A 13,982-nucleotide genomic window follows, 5' to 3' on the forward strand; every position below is an offset into this window, starting at 1 on the left:
CATCTTCATCTCCTGATGAACCTGAGTCCTGTGCACTGGTACCAGCAACTGGTGACTTTAAACCTTTTTGATGATTGACAAGATTCTGGAGACAGAAATGTCAGTCATATCTGAGAAATCCAACTAGCTATTTGATATCCTGTCAGGATTACCCTTCCCATAAATAAGCGATGCTTGACCCTGCTAAAGTCCTTTGACAGATGCCGACCATGATAAACATGCATAGCAGAATGAGTAGAAAAGTAGTACCAAGTATTTCCAGTGGTATTTGAATACTTCCACACTTACCCAACCCAGCATCCTTATTTGTGTCAGTGGTACAAGAGATATTTAAGTGGATTAGGACAAGGACCCCAAACACCTCAATCTGTTTGGCAGAAAATCATACTCCTCTACCTTTCTACAAATGCATGGGGCTACTTGCTAGGCCTTACTGGCCATCTATGATTTCCTAACCTGGGACAGGTGATGCCCTTTCTCAAAAAGAGGTTTCTACTCTCACTATTTCCTCATTCTGAAGAAGAAAGTGGGTCTTCACCCTATCCTAGACCTAAGGAGACTCAACAAACGCATACACCATCTCATGATTAGATAGTAATGCCTGCCTCTATCATTCAATCTCTCCAAGCTCAAGACTGGTTCATGGCTCTAGACTTGCAGGATGTGTACTTCCATATAGCTATACACTTAGCCCACAGGAAGTACTTAAGATTCACAGTGAGGCCCAACCATTACCAATACATGGTTCTGCTCTTTGAATTTTCCATAGCTCTGAGAATATTCATCCTCATCTAGTAACCCACAAATTCTCCTGATTCTTAGGATAGTGTCCAAGATTAGACAGCACAAAGATGTGGTCCTCCTGATAGCCCCTTATAGTCCAAGACAGTTTTGCCTGTCAGACCTGTTACAAATGTCTGTGTGGCTGCCCATATACCTCCTGACCAAAATCAGATATTGCACCCAGACCTGCTGCTGTTGCATCTGACGGTTTGGATATTGGCTAGGGAAGCATTACTGACAGAAACTCCTCCTTACAAGTTTTCAAATTCCTCTTACAAAGCAGGAAATTTTCCATCTTCCAATCTTACTCCTTGAACTGGAAAAGATTTTATATGGGGGCAGTCCAAAAAACATGGACCCAGCAGAGGCCCTGATACTGAAGATCCTCACCTATATGCTGCTTCTGAAACTGGCAGGGCTGGCATTTAACTCTTTCACAGTCCACCTGGCAGCAATACCAGTGTGTCACGCTCTAGTACAGTTGTATTCTTACCTTCTCACATCTTATTATGTTGAAATTCCTCAAGGGTTAGAGTTCTCACTCCCTCATCTCAAGATTGTCCTCCTGAAAGTCATGGAGCCTCCTGAATCACTTTTGGAATTCTCAGTACACCATCTTAACCTCAAGATGCACTTTCTGGGGGCGATGATCTCAGCATGGACTCAGTGAGCTGCAAATGAAGGCCTGGTCAGACTGCCTGACACATGCTTTCATAGGAAGAAGGTGATAATGAGACCACATGTCCAAGGTAATCTCTCACTTCCACCAGAACCAATTATCTCACCATGCTTTTCTCCAGAACTGCACTCATACTGAGAGAAAAGAAACTGTGTACACTGGATGTGTCCAGAGCTTTTTACATTGACTTGATAGCACCAAAACTTTCTGGTTGTCTCCTCGCCTCTTTGTAGCCATTTCTACCCTATCTAAAACCCAAACCATCTTGTCTCAGAGAATCTCCAAGTGAATCACACAGTGTATTTCCACTTCTGTCAACTGGTTGGCAAACCTCTCCCTCCAAACATCAAAGCATGCTCCACCAGATCATAGGCAGCGTCTTCCTCCTGCATCAGGAATGTTCCAATTTCTGAGAATTGCAAGGATGCAATATGGAGCCAGAACTTCTGGAGAAGCCACAATATCTGTACGGTATGTAACCATCTGTGTATTAGTAGAGAGGCAGCTACCGCAGAGGGCGGTGTGAAATAAGGCAGATGGTCAGGGGTGGATGAAGGAGACAAAAGGAGTGATGAGAAGAGAAACTTGGTTGGAGGGCACCAAGTAGAGAGGGGATATAGGAGAACTGGAAATGCCAATTTTAATAAAAATTTTCAAAACATCTTTCTCAGGTGGTTAGTGAGAATGTCTTTGTTGTTTTCCTTGTGAATTTGCATACCTTGAATGTAGAATTTTCTCTTAAGAGGTACATATACTAGTGAAAGAACTTGATGGGCCTGATTCTCCAGTCACACTAGTGCAAAACCGATGAGAGAAGAATTGGGTTACACATTTGTGTGGGTGGCCAGAGGGTGCTGCTGCTTTCCTCCAAGGTGATTTTCTACCAAGGTGATTTTCAGCCAGCATACCTACTTCAAAGTGCAGGCTGCTTGATGATTAATCATATTACGACTGGGGTGTCTTTATTCACTTTAAAATATGATTGCAAATATGTTTGCAAAGCTGCCATTGTGTCCAACCTTTGCTGCTTGCTGTTGTTGGTCTGCCTATCTCACCACACTGAATCAGAGCCTGTGGTTGGAAGCATCATCTTCAAGAATGTCGGAGAGTGCTGCTTAATAACAGGTGCTCATCTTTCAGGGCAGCAGACCAGTGAATTTACAGCAAAGTGCTAGAAAGGTAAGGTTAACTCCTGGGAGGCTTTTAGAACCTTTTAACTTAAATGTAAGGAAGAATGAGGACAGGGAGACAGTGTAGGAAAGAATTGATGATCCTTACTTGGGGGCTGATTTATCAAAGCACTTAATCATATGGCTAACTTTAAGCACATGCTTGAATGCTTTCTTGAAGTGGGACTTGATTCCCACTAAAAATATCTGGGTGCTGTTCTGTTCTTGTTCGCAACGTGTGAATTGTGACGGAATATAATTTTACTTTGAACTGTTTCTGTTGAGGAAATGTCAGCCAAGGTTTTTCAACCTTATAATGGTGGAGGAGGGATTTCTACAGTACTTCTACCTCTGTCCCTACATTGCAAATTCCATCACTAAACATCCTGTATAATGTGCTCCAACCTTTCCTGTAAGATTTACTGCAGAATCCATTATCTACTCCAGATGTATTATTCAGCACCAGCCAGGAAAGGGAACAGACCAGTAGAAACAAGACAGCAGAAAGACATAAGGGCTCTTTCAGGTTAAGTCCATTATACCTCTTAGACTAGAGAGGCCTGGGCAATAAGCATGAATGAATGAACTTGCTATGTTTAGAAACAATTATATATGTAGAACCTGCTTGTCTAGACATCTGCCCTTTTTATCTAGATCACTTTGTAACATATACACTTCATAATACTTATGTGCCAAATCTTGCAGTCTTTACAAGTATAAATCCTAATCCTGCAAAGACTTAACTATACGCATAAAGTTAATGGAGTAAATGAGACTACTTACATGCATAAAGTTATGCATGTACTTATTTTTTGCAGAAGTGGGGATATAGGACACATGTCTGCGAAACCTTATTCCTGCAAGTCCTTTTCACTCCCACAAGTCATCTATACTCATGTGAGTTGTCCTATTACAATGGATTTCAACCAGTGGTCTGTCAAGATCTGCAGCCTAAGATTTCCAGTGGGATCTGCACCTCCCTTTGAAATTTTTTAGGGTCTGCAAATGAAAAAAGGTTGAAAACCACTATCCTATTAGAATCCAGGGCTTTGTATACATGAGCAAGCATGACTCACGTGAGTAAGGTTTGCAGACTAAGGTCCATACAGAAATACAATTTGAAAAAAGAAATCATATTCACAACGTGGCATGCTCATCACTCCAGCTTCCCTGTGAAAAAAAAAATGGTAGACTAACCTCAGTGAGAGGAGTGTGAATGCAGCATAACTGGCCTGACTTCAGGAGAGTTACTCCAGCAGTCATTTCTGCATGTCCAGCAGGGTAACTGGCTCAGCCGCCTGGTGGAGGGAGCCCTGTTTCGAACACCACACTCGGCTGTATTTTTAAATTCGGCTCCAGGGGGCTGGGCTGGGCGAGGTGGGCCAGATGAACTGAAAAATAAATAACAAAGCCCATGGATCCCTAAAAAAGGGGGTGGGGGCCGTGGAATCAGCTGCACGCCAGGGCATTAAAAGACATTCCTCAGGCTGATGACCAATGGCCACACGCTGGAGTGGGGCTGAGTCCCTGGCCGGCCGCCTTCGGTGCCTGTCCCCTGTGTGTGCGCCTCTCGGCTAAGGAGGCTCAGCTGGGGAAAACGTTTCACCCTCTCGCCTGCCTCCGAGCCCAGAGAGGGGAGGCTGCCTGAATCCTTCCCGGCTCAGCGAGCGAGGGGCTGCGGCGCGGTCCCAGCAGCGGCACGCCTGGGAAGGAGGGGTGGGGGGAGCTGCCTGCAGCCGGGGGGGGGGGCACCGGCAACGCACAGGGCCAGACACGCTGGGAAGCACCTCCCCCAGTCCCTCCCCTTCTCCTCGCCCTCAGCCGGCCGCCTGCCAATCCCTCCTCCGCTCCCACACACGGCAACAACATGCCTGCCCGGGAAGCGGGGGCTGTGGCAGAGGAGCCGGGCCGGCTCCAGCGGGATTATTAGCCCTGAACCAAGGGGTGGGGGGACTAAAGGGGGAAAAAAAAACCCAGCAAGCGGAGGAGGAGGTGGAGGTGGGGGGCCAGGAAGAGACTCAGCCGTGCCACCCCCCTGCTCCCAAACAGAAACCAAGCGCTCAGTGCGCTGGAGGAGCCCAGGGAGAGCAGCAGCCCAGCCAGGTAGTACATCCCCTCCATGCCCCACGCCTGCCTCTGCGGCTGCGGCTGGCTCCGCTTTGCCCGGGCGCCGGCAGGTGACTGGGGAGGTGACACGCACGGTGCTGGGCGGGGGAGGGGGCAGCTCAGGCCTTGGTGCTGCTGGGCTCCGAAGAGATGGTTTGGGAGGGAGGGGGCCTGTCTCCACCCATCCCCCGATGTGGGCGCTGCGGTTGCATTTGGGGGGGGAGTGGCATGAGAGGGGTGCTTCAGAGCCCCCCACCCTCCCCCGGGGTGGGTGCATGCAAGGGGAGGGGAAGGACAGGAGGAAGGGAAGCGGGGCAAGGATGTGGTTGCTCCTCTCTGCTCCGGCTCCTGCAGGTAGATCCGGGGCCGGGCAGGCATAGGCAGGCAGCAGGGCCAGCTGACTGGGGGGAGGAGGGTAGCCGGAGCCGGCCGGGGCTCCGGTGCGTGGTTGCACTGAGCAGCAGCAGGAGGAGGAGGAGGGAGTAGATCTGCATTGCCTGCGCCGGGCGTTCGCGCTGATCTCCGGGATTCGCTCCAGCAAGTCGGCAGCGGCGGCTGGGATTAGGGAGAGGACAAATCGCTTTGTGGTGGTGGTGGGGTGTTGGTTCAAGGGCTCCTGTGGGTTGGCAGCGAGCGAGAAGGAGGCAGACTGTGCTGGCAGCCCTCACTCACAGCTAGGCAGCTGCCTGCTTTGCAGCCCTTCAAGGGGACTCGGGACGCCTGCAGCCAGTGGAGGCAGCTTGCAAACTGTGGGAGCCATGGACCTTCCAACAATGCCACATGTCACCTCTTCTTTACCCACTGCTGCCTCAGCCAGCCCTTTGCAAACACCCCGCTTCTGCTCTCTTCTCGAGCCATCCGCAAGACAGAGGGGCAGCGAGGACATGTGGCATTTGTGGATGGGACTCTGAGAAGAGGGTGACATTGCTATGAATTGTTTATTTTGTGCTGACAATGTGCTCCTGTCCCTGCTGCACAAGACCGAAGATCAGCCCGGCTCTGGCCTGAAGAGGGTCCTAGCCAAAAGACAGACCTAGAATAGGCAAGATGCTTTGGGAAATCCAGAAGACCCTGCTTTTCCTCTCAGGCTGACAGAACTCCATTGATATCAGTGGAGTTATTCCTGACTCTCCCTGGTGTATAAATGAGACAAGAATAAGGACCTAAGTTTGGCTCTTCATTTTGTCTTCTCTTTTGAAATGTTCATTCGGCTGGGGATTGCAGGAAGAAGGGATTTCTTAGGAGAGATTTGAAGGAGGAGGTGGTGGATGATGATTTGTGGCATTTCTAGGTGACTAACCTTTGAGTCTTGAGCTGAAGGATGCTGCTTGTCTCTGTCTGAAACACACAAAGTGCCCTACAGGGTGGAAGAAATAGGGATGTTTCTAATTTATGCCAGGGGCTTGTGAAAATCTCATGCTTGCCTTTCCTCAAGTCATTTTCCCTATCTGCAAAGTCTGTCCTCAGATTATACACTCTTCCGCTTTCCCTAGAGGAAAGGAAAGTTGCTGGGAGTTGTCTCAGTGAGGAGGAGTTGAGAATGGTTTTCCTTTCTTGTGGAGAAGTGAAGCTCCTCAGAGGCCACAGCCATCTACACTTTACAGTTCTCTCCCTCCCTTCAGATTGTCCATGGGAGCCGCAGTGGAGAAAATAATCACTTCTTTCCACCAAATTTCCTTTTAGACATTTTTACAGCTGAATGTGTTTAGAAGGGAAACTTGAAAAACCCTTCTTCTCAGAGCTTATTCTATGCTAGACATGATTTTCCTTCTGGTTTATATTGCACTTGAAGTGTTAAAACCCTCAAGAGGCAGAAGGAGAAAGAGACTGGGAAGGTTCACTAGCTACTTCAAACAGTTCCTCTTGCTCGTACTTAAAAGGATGGGAAAGAACATATTGCAAAATCAGTTAAAGATTATATAAAAGTGAAATATTAATGACCTGAAAATGTTTAGACAGCAAAGACATTGCACCTAGTCATTTTGGAAGCTTTCCATCCTCTTTACAACTCCTTATGGTATATGAAACTGACTGTAGCACAAATGCAATTAAAATTAAAGAGTGGCACGATTTGTAATTATGTAGTAGAAGTATGCTAGTGATGATGATAATGCATAATAATACATATGCATCTCTTGCATAGGTGACCATCTTAGATAGGAGTTGCTTTTACTCTTGTTCTTGAAAGATGCTGTTGCCAGTAGCCTGACACACTTTTTTTTTTTTTTTAAAAGAAATCTAAATGCCAGGGAGGGTTCATTCAGTCTTTGGTTATACACCAGTGGAAGGACTCAGGAACCGGAAAGTCTTCCCAGAGGGACTGCTGTGACACTACAAGGTGCCTGTGGCAACTCTTACTCTGCTGTGGGTCTGCAGGTGGCTAGTACAGTTCCAAAAGTAGGTAGCATTGCCTGAGAAGGTGGTAAGGGCATTCAGGAATATACTGAGACAGCATATCTGCCACACAGTCTGCATGGGCTGGACTTTTGTGGGAACTTGCCGCGAATTAGATCTTGTCTCGGTGGAATCACTCATGGTGAATAATCTTTGGAACTGTTGCATCTATCGGTATATAGTACAGGCAAATAGCACACACTGTTCCTGGAAGAGCCTGTTCAAGTCTCTTATGTGTAACTTGTCAACCAAGTGTTGGTAAAGGGAAGGAGAATGGGCAAGTGCCAGTTTGTTGTCTTGTTGTGGTTTCTTTACACTTACGTTTTTAGTAAAAATTCTTGATCTCTGGCTTGTCAGGATGTTAAATGATAATGATTCTGTTTTTTAAGGAAGAAAGTGATAAAAGTGGAAGTCTTATAATCCTCCCAGATTTACAAGGGAGAAGTTGGAAATAATTACTTGGATGCTCTGTTATTGGAACCTGCTCCTGTTCCCACTGAAACCAGTAGGAATTTGGGAAATCCTCACTGGTTTCAATGGCAGTAGGACTGGGTCCTTGCCTTGTATTTGTGACCAGTTCTGCAGTATTACTTGGGTACCATTACCTTTAAATCAGTGGGAAATCGGCATGAGTATTGGGCCCACAGGATGGGCAGAGATAGTCTTTGACCTCATTGGCTGGTCCTTAATATCCAGCAGAGGGGATGTGGAGTAGAAACATCTGATATTCCAGCCTATAGATTACAGTAGAAAATGAGGGGGGACTGCACTACAAGCCAAGGCTTGCCTACAGGTTTGGGGTTAATTTCCTCCTCCTCAAATCTTCCTTAATGCCCTGCATAAGGCTTTGTTCAGCAGGGGTGAATTTCACCCAACGTTCATAGTAGTGTGGTGGACAAGCAAGGATAGAAACCTGGTGGTTCAATCTCCTCTGGCATTCTTTGTGTGAAGTGATATGTATCCACAGCAGAATATTCTATGTCCTTGTTCCCCACTACAAGGGAAAAGGAATTGGGGATTGATAACTTAGAGTTCTGTTTCTGGCTCTGGCTCTATTGTGCAAGTCACCTCGCTTTTCTGAGACTCAATTTATGCATTTGTAAAAATAATATTTACGTTGTGCGTTGAGACTGAAGAGGGAGTATGTAAGGGGAAGGTGCTGTTTTTAAGTAACGTATATTTTTGTTTCTCTTGCTATGGTAGTTCTTTTAAATCTTGTAATTGTGTTTGAAATCTTTTTTGCACAAGCATTTTATTATCCCCACTCAAAACTCTGACATGGAAAGTGCTTGGTGTAAATTCTGTAGGACTCATTCCAGAAGTTCTTATGTAGTCCACACTTAGGTGAACTTTCCATGGGCTTCAGTGGGGATTTTGCCTGAGTTCAGGCTTCAGAACTGACTTGATTGTGAAAACATTGTGGTTTGTTTGTTTGGTTTTTTTTCCCGGTTGGTTGGTTTGTTTTGCAGATTGTTTACTGCAAACAGGATCCAATACTGCAATTCTCTCCATGTGAGAAAATCCCTACACATGTATGGAGTCTGTTGAAGGGAATGGAGCTTTGCATGGGTGGAGCCGCCTGGCTGCGTGGAGTCAGTTGCAGGATGAGAATCACACAGAGCAGTAGATGGATCCTTTTTATGTTTTATAAATTGCAGTAAATAAATAAGCACCTCTGTAAGGTAATTCAGGTGCAGGCTCTGAATGGCACATATGTTTCAGAGAAAAATATTTTGTTAAAATATACTTACCTGTAGATGTTAAAAAATATATCTGAATACACACACATGGAGAGACAATACAGTGCTTAAACTTAAGTTGCAAAACTCCCATTGAGTTGAATGGGACCAGGATTTCACCCTATAAATAGTTCTATTGAAGTCAAAGATCCCTTCACAGAGCATAAAAGTTAAGCATGTGCATAAGTCTTCACAGTATCAAGGCCCAGGTTTGTATCCTGAGGCATAATCTTTTGTTGTCATCAGGTCCACTTCCTTTATTTGATTCATTTGGCAGTTTTCTACAATGGTAGTAAAATGTGCTTCATTTGCTTCCTTTTAAAATATGCTTTTTGTAGTGTTGATTTTAACATTAAAATTTATGTATTAATTTTTGTATTTATCTTCTCTTTATTGTGGGATATGGCTTAAAGCTAAGATGCTATATTAATAAGCTTGACTTTTGTAGTGTTTTTTAGCTATTTCAGCCTGTTGGTTTTGGGACATGACTTGTAAAATACATTTATGAGCACTTAAAAATAGTATCCATAGTGTGATTTGCACTTGTATCATTTCATGTATATCTGTATGCCTCAGCAAGGAAGACCTATAACTCTGGGATAATGTTATGTCTGTATAATATACATGCAATTGAATAAATACCAGCATAATTATTCACTAGTTAAATTTATCGGTATTTTTATGTATTGCTTTTCTGCTGGCTTTCTCTTGCTGCATGTCAGAATATATCATTTAGATAATATACACTCCCATACACTATGACACTATAGTTTGATTTCCCTATTGGACAGTAACAAAATTCTTATGCTTTATAAAGAAGGCCATTGCCTTTATCAGCACCATGATCTGTCCTATATATGATAGTTATTTTGTAATAAAATTTGAGTTTATGCTATGAAAAATAGGACTAGCAGAGAGTTAGGAAGGCAACATAATAAATGGAAGGAAATCCCGAATTTAAAAAAAAAAAGGGGGGGGGGGGTAGAGGATTGCAAAAATATCTACAATAAAATCTGTGCTGTGTGTATTTCATGAGTCTACAAAAATTTAATTCAGATGGAGAAACTGAATACACTACATGATTATATTTTGAGAACACTATATGATATATGCTGAAGCACATATACAATACAGTTTGATTATAAACATGTATGTAAATGTACTGCAAAATATATCTTCAGAATTTTGTACTTTTATTTTTAAACATTTCTGCATTCAGGTCAGATTCACAATATTATGGATGGGAAAGTAGTAACACCAATAGGGAAAACTCCAGCATCAATAGCATATCCTGCATGCTTTATTGAAAGGGGCTTCATATCTGAATATACCAAATTATCTATCTAAGGTACATACATGGCCCCCATTATGCCAGTATCTGAGAACTTCACAATCTTTAATAGATTTATCTTCACAATGCCCCTGTAGGGTAGGAAAGTACTTTTATCCCCATTTCACAAATGAGGAACTGAGGCAAAGAGATATCAATTCAATTGTCCAATGTCCTATGGAATGCCTGTGGTAGAGCAAGGAATTAAACCCAGGTATCTAGTGTCCAAGACTAATGCCTTAACGATTGGACCAGCCTTCCTTCTGCATTATGATTTCATGGGAGTTTTGTTTTGCTGGGCGGGGGAGGCTGTTCCAAATCCCATTGCAGGACTGAGGGCTAAGGGTGCACAGTATTTCTTCTGTGAAAGATAATTTCCAGTTGATTATCACTTTGTCAGTCTTTCAGCTTTCTGGCTAAAATTTTGGCAGTTTTTTTCTCAGTTCACAAGAGAGATTTTTTTGGGAACGTTTGAGCCAAAACATCTCTGTCCCTTTTTCGAATGAAGAAAGTGGAGGGGGAAAAATTGTCCAGTATTATTATTATTATTTTAATTATTACTTAATGTTATAAAGCTCCAGCATATCAATAATAGAAACTTGAAATCTAGCAGAGAGGTTGTTCCTGTATCCCAAGGGAACCTTTTAGTGGCCTGTTGAAAACTGGATGTGATTAGTCAAATTATAAGTGTTTAAAAACAGTCCTTTGCACCTACACACTGGATTTTGTAGTGCTGTCTTTTAATTCTGTCAGCATTCTATTGGTTCTCTGCATATGTGTGCATAGTTTCAGAGAGTAGAATGGCAGTGCTATACCCTGCAGTATAAAATACTTTAACCTCAGTCCCTCTGGCCTGGGTCTGTTCACGGTGACATAAATTACAAAATGTCTGTTGACTGGAACTGGAGCAAAATCAGGCCTTCTAATGATGAGAGATAGGAACTTATCACTTCACTACAGCTCCAGCCTTGATGTTCTTCTTGTGTCCTTCTCCCATTCTCATCCCTGTGTCTTTTCCCATGGTACCTCTTCCAGCCACGGGACCCCCTCTTGGTTTCAATCTGCCGTATTGTTGTGATATTTCCGACCTTCTTTAATTAGAAAACATTGGATGTTATTTGATGTACCTTACTCCGTCAGCTAGCGTAAGTTAAGCGTGAGATTAAGATTTGGGTGAATGTGTGATTGCATCAATGCAACATCTTTCCTGCTCCTAGCTCCTGGAGTGCAGTTTAAACCATATTTAAATTTGACACAGAAAGTCTTATATAGTGACACCTACCTGTGCTAATGTCACCTTGTAACAGTTCAGTCCTAATGGCCACTAAAGTCTCATCTCTACAAAAACAGAATGCTTTCTCTGTTGATCACACTATGTTATGCAGCCACCTGTTCAAGCTAGAACAGCAATAGCAATCCCTTTGGTGGCCATTATTAACGGGTTTCATTGTAACTTAACTGTAAAAAGAGAGGAAGGTTCTTTTGTGTAAAATGCTAGGTGAATTCTTGATGATGAACTGAACCTGGTGTGTCATGTATACAATGGAAGTGTCATGCTGATATTGTCAGTCTTCCATCCCCAGGATGCCATTTTATTGGTCAGTCACTACCATTCATGTGTCCTTAGTGTGTTCAAGGATAATAATATGTATTGAGGCAATTTATCCCCAAATCATGTGGGACAATATGAAGGCTTTAAGTAAGGTAGATACTGGAAATGTACACATGGTAGCACACTAATTGTATTTAAGGTGTTCAGAAATGCCAGGTAAACTGAGATTAAGAAGCCATTTTGATAGTGTATTCAGGGTGTGCTATTGATGCTGATAGTGGAGGGCATTGGCAGATAGAAAGAGCCATGGAGAAAATGAAATGGCTTTGTCTCTTTTTCACTTAAACACAGTAGTCTACAAGCCAGTATTAATTTTCTGGGATCCACAGATGGATTGAGATTAATTGTGTAGCAAATGCTGCCCTCAACTGTGAGTGCAGAAAATCTTTGGCACAGCAGCATCAGGGTTGTGGAGTCTCTCTGCACTGCAGTGAAGTCTTGCCTGGTGGAGTCATTGAGTCTCATTTGTGCAGCAGGGTGGGTCGGATGGATGTGGAAACAGATAGGTTAGCAGCACCATCTTTGAATACTTTCATAAAAGTGGAGGAGTGAAGCAGGTGCATCACAAGCACGTACTCTTGCCTGGTGCAGGGTACACTTTTAGGCCCTGTATGAGTAGCTATGTTTCAAAAGTTCCAGTTCAGAGACTGATTTCCAAGATTTTTGCAACATGTGTGCTTGAGGAATTAAACTAACCTTACATAGCAAAAAAAGAAAAAAAAAGTCAATTTATATTTTTGATTAATGCTGCCAAAGTGTAACATCCAAAAGGAAATGTAGTATTCATAAATCACCACCACACTGCACACCTAAAATTTCAGTGCAGATATTGAGGGTGAAGGGTATGGCAACAACAACATTTCTTTTTGCATGAATGCCTCATTATTGGAGAAGATTTTGATATGTGGAGGCACATGTCTAAGTCTTCAAGAGTCAAAATATTAAGGAACCTAGTTAATTGTTCTGTGCACTTTTTATTCTAAGTGTTCATGATGTATCTAAAGGAGCAAGAGTTCTGGACAATCTTACATGTGCAATAATACTGTAGAAACTCTGACATTTTACAATATAACTGTTCTTGCTCAAATTTTAAAATTGATATTGTACATCATTTCAACTGGGGAAAGGTGGTGGCAGGCTGTGCTCCTTTGTAAGAAGTAAAAGTGATTTATTTTCTTAAATCAGGGCTGATTCTCCACTGCCCTTCACCTTGGGAAATAATTTATAAATGTGCAGAGTGCACATAGTCTGTGTCAAACAGTTATCCAAATTTGCTGGTGGTTTATACCAATTTTGTACTCGCTTTGCATGAAGGTGCAAGGCAGTGCAAAATCATGCCCATGGGCTGGAGACTAAAGGACTAGAACTGAGGATAAATGAGGTTTGCTATAAGCTTTAGATGAAATCTTGGCTCCACTGAAGTCATTGGCAAGACTTCCATTGACTTGAATGGGACCATGATTTTACCCTCTAATTCAGTATTATCTGTGAGCCTGCCCCATTATGATTTCTCAAAAAAGCAAGTCAGTCCAAGGAAGATTTCCTGGTTGGAAACCAATACCAGTTCTTCCCCCCTCCCAATCACATTAGAGTGATTTAAATTGCTGAGGATTTCTTAAAGTGTTTTTTGAATTTTGTTTGTTTGTCTGTTTTGCTTGTTTTCCTGGTTGGTTTTTACATGAGATATTCAGGTCTAATGGAAACCATAGGGTAGAGTCTCTGGATGTCTGGAGAAGTAGCAGGTTTATATCTGAAATACCCAATGAGTGAACTCTGGTTGAGAAAGAAAGTAATCTTTTTTCAGGTTTTTAGGCCAGATCCTCAGCTGGTGTAAATTGACATAGCTCCATTGAAGCCCATGTGGTTCCAGTTTACATCAGCTGAGGATTTGGCTTTGTTTTTTTATGCTTATTTAACTCAGGTCCCTCAGAGGAACACTTTGAAGAAAGGCTGTTTTTGGTAAAGATTCAATATCTCTGCCCTTTTTAATAAAGGGCTGGGAACAAAGTGGTCTGTTAGTTTAGACCTCCACCAGCAAAACCAGAAAGACCAGATCTGATCTTCATTGTTGAAAATTTAAAAAAAAGGCAGGGGGACAGACCATAATCTTTGTAAAGTACCTTTGTCATTGGTACATCAAGAAGAGGGTACAAATCCATTTTTTTCCTTT

The 13,982-nt window shown here is 43.1% G+C and overlaps 1 protein-coding gene across 8 annotated transcripts in view; it reads left to right on the top strand.

Moving 5' to 3' along the window:
• Positions 1 to 4,621: 4,621 nt before the first annotated feature.
• CCSER1 (coiled-coil serine rich protein 1) overlaps positions 4,622 to 13,982 on the top strand; it is a 1,029,451-nt gene continuing 1,020,090 nt past the window's right edge. For all 8 annotated transcript variants that reach the window (XM_067557175.1, XM_067557176.1, XM_067557179.1 and 5 more), the window contains exon 1: positions 4,622 to 4,734. The gene's annotated coding sequence lies outside the window, so the exon portion shown is untranslated. The remainder of the gene's footprint in view (positions 4,735 to 13,982) is intronic.

Source organism: Emydura macquarii, unplaced genomic scaffold (assembly GCF_026122565.2).
Source record: "Emydura macquarii macquarii isolate MOO-44397 ecotype Brisbane River unplaced genomic scaffold, CSIRO-AGI_Emac_v2 contig_1790, whole genome shotgun sequence".
Classification (NCBI taxonomy): domain Eukaryota; kingdom Metazoa; phylum Chordata; order Testudines; family Chelidae; genus Emydura; species Emydura macquarii.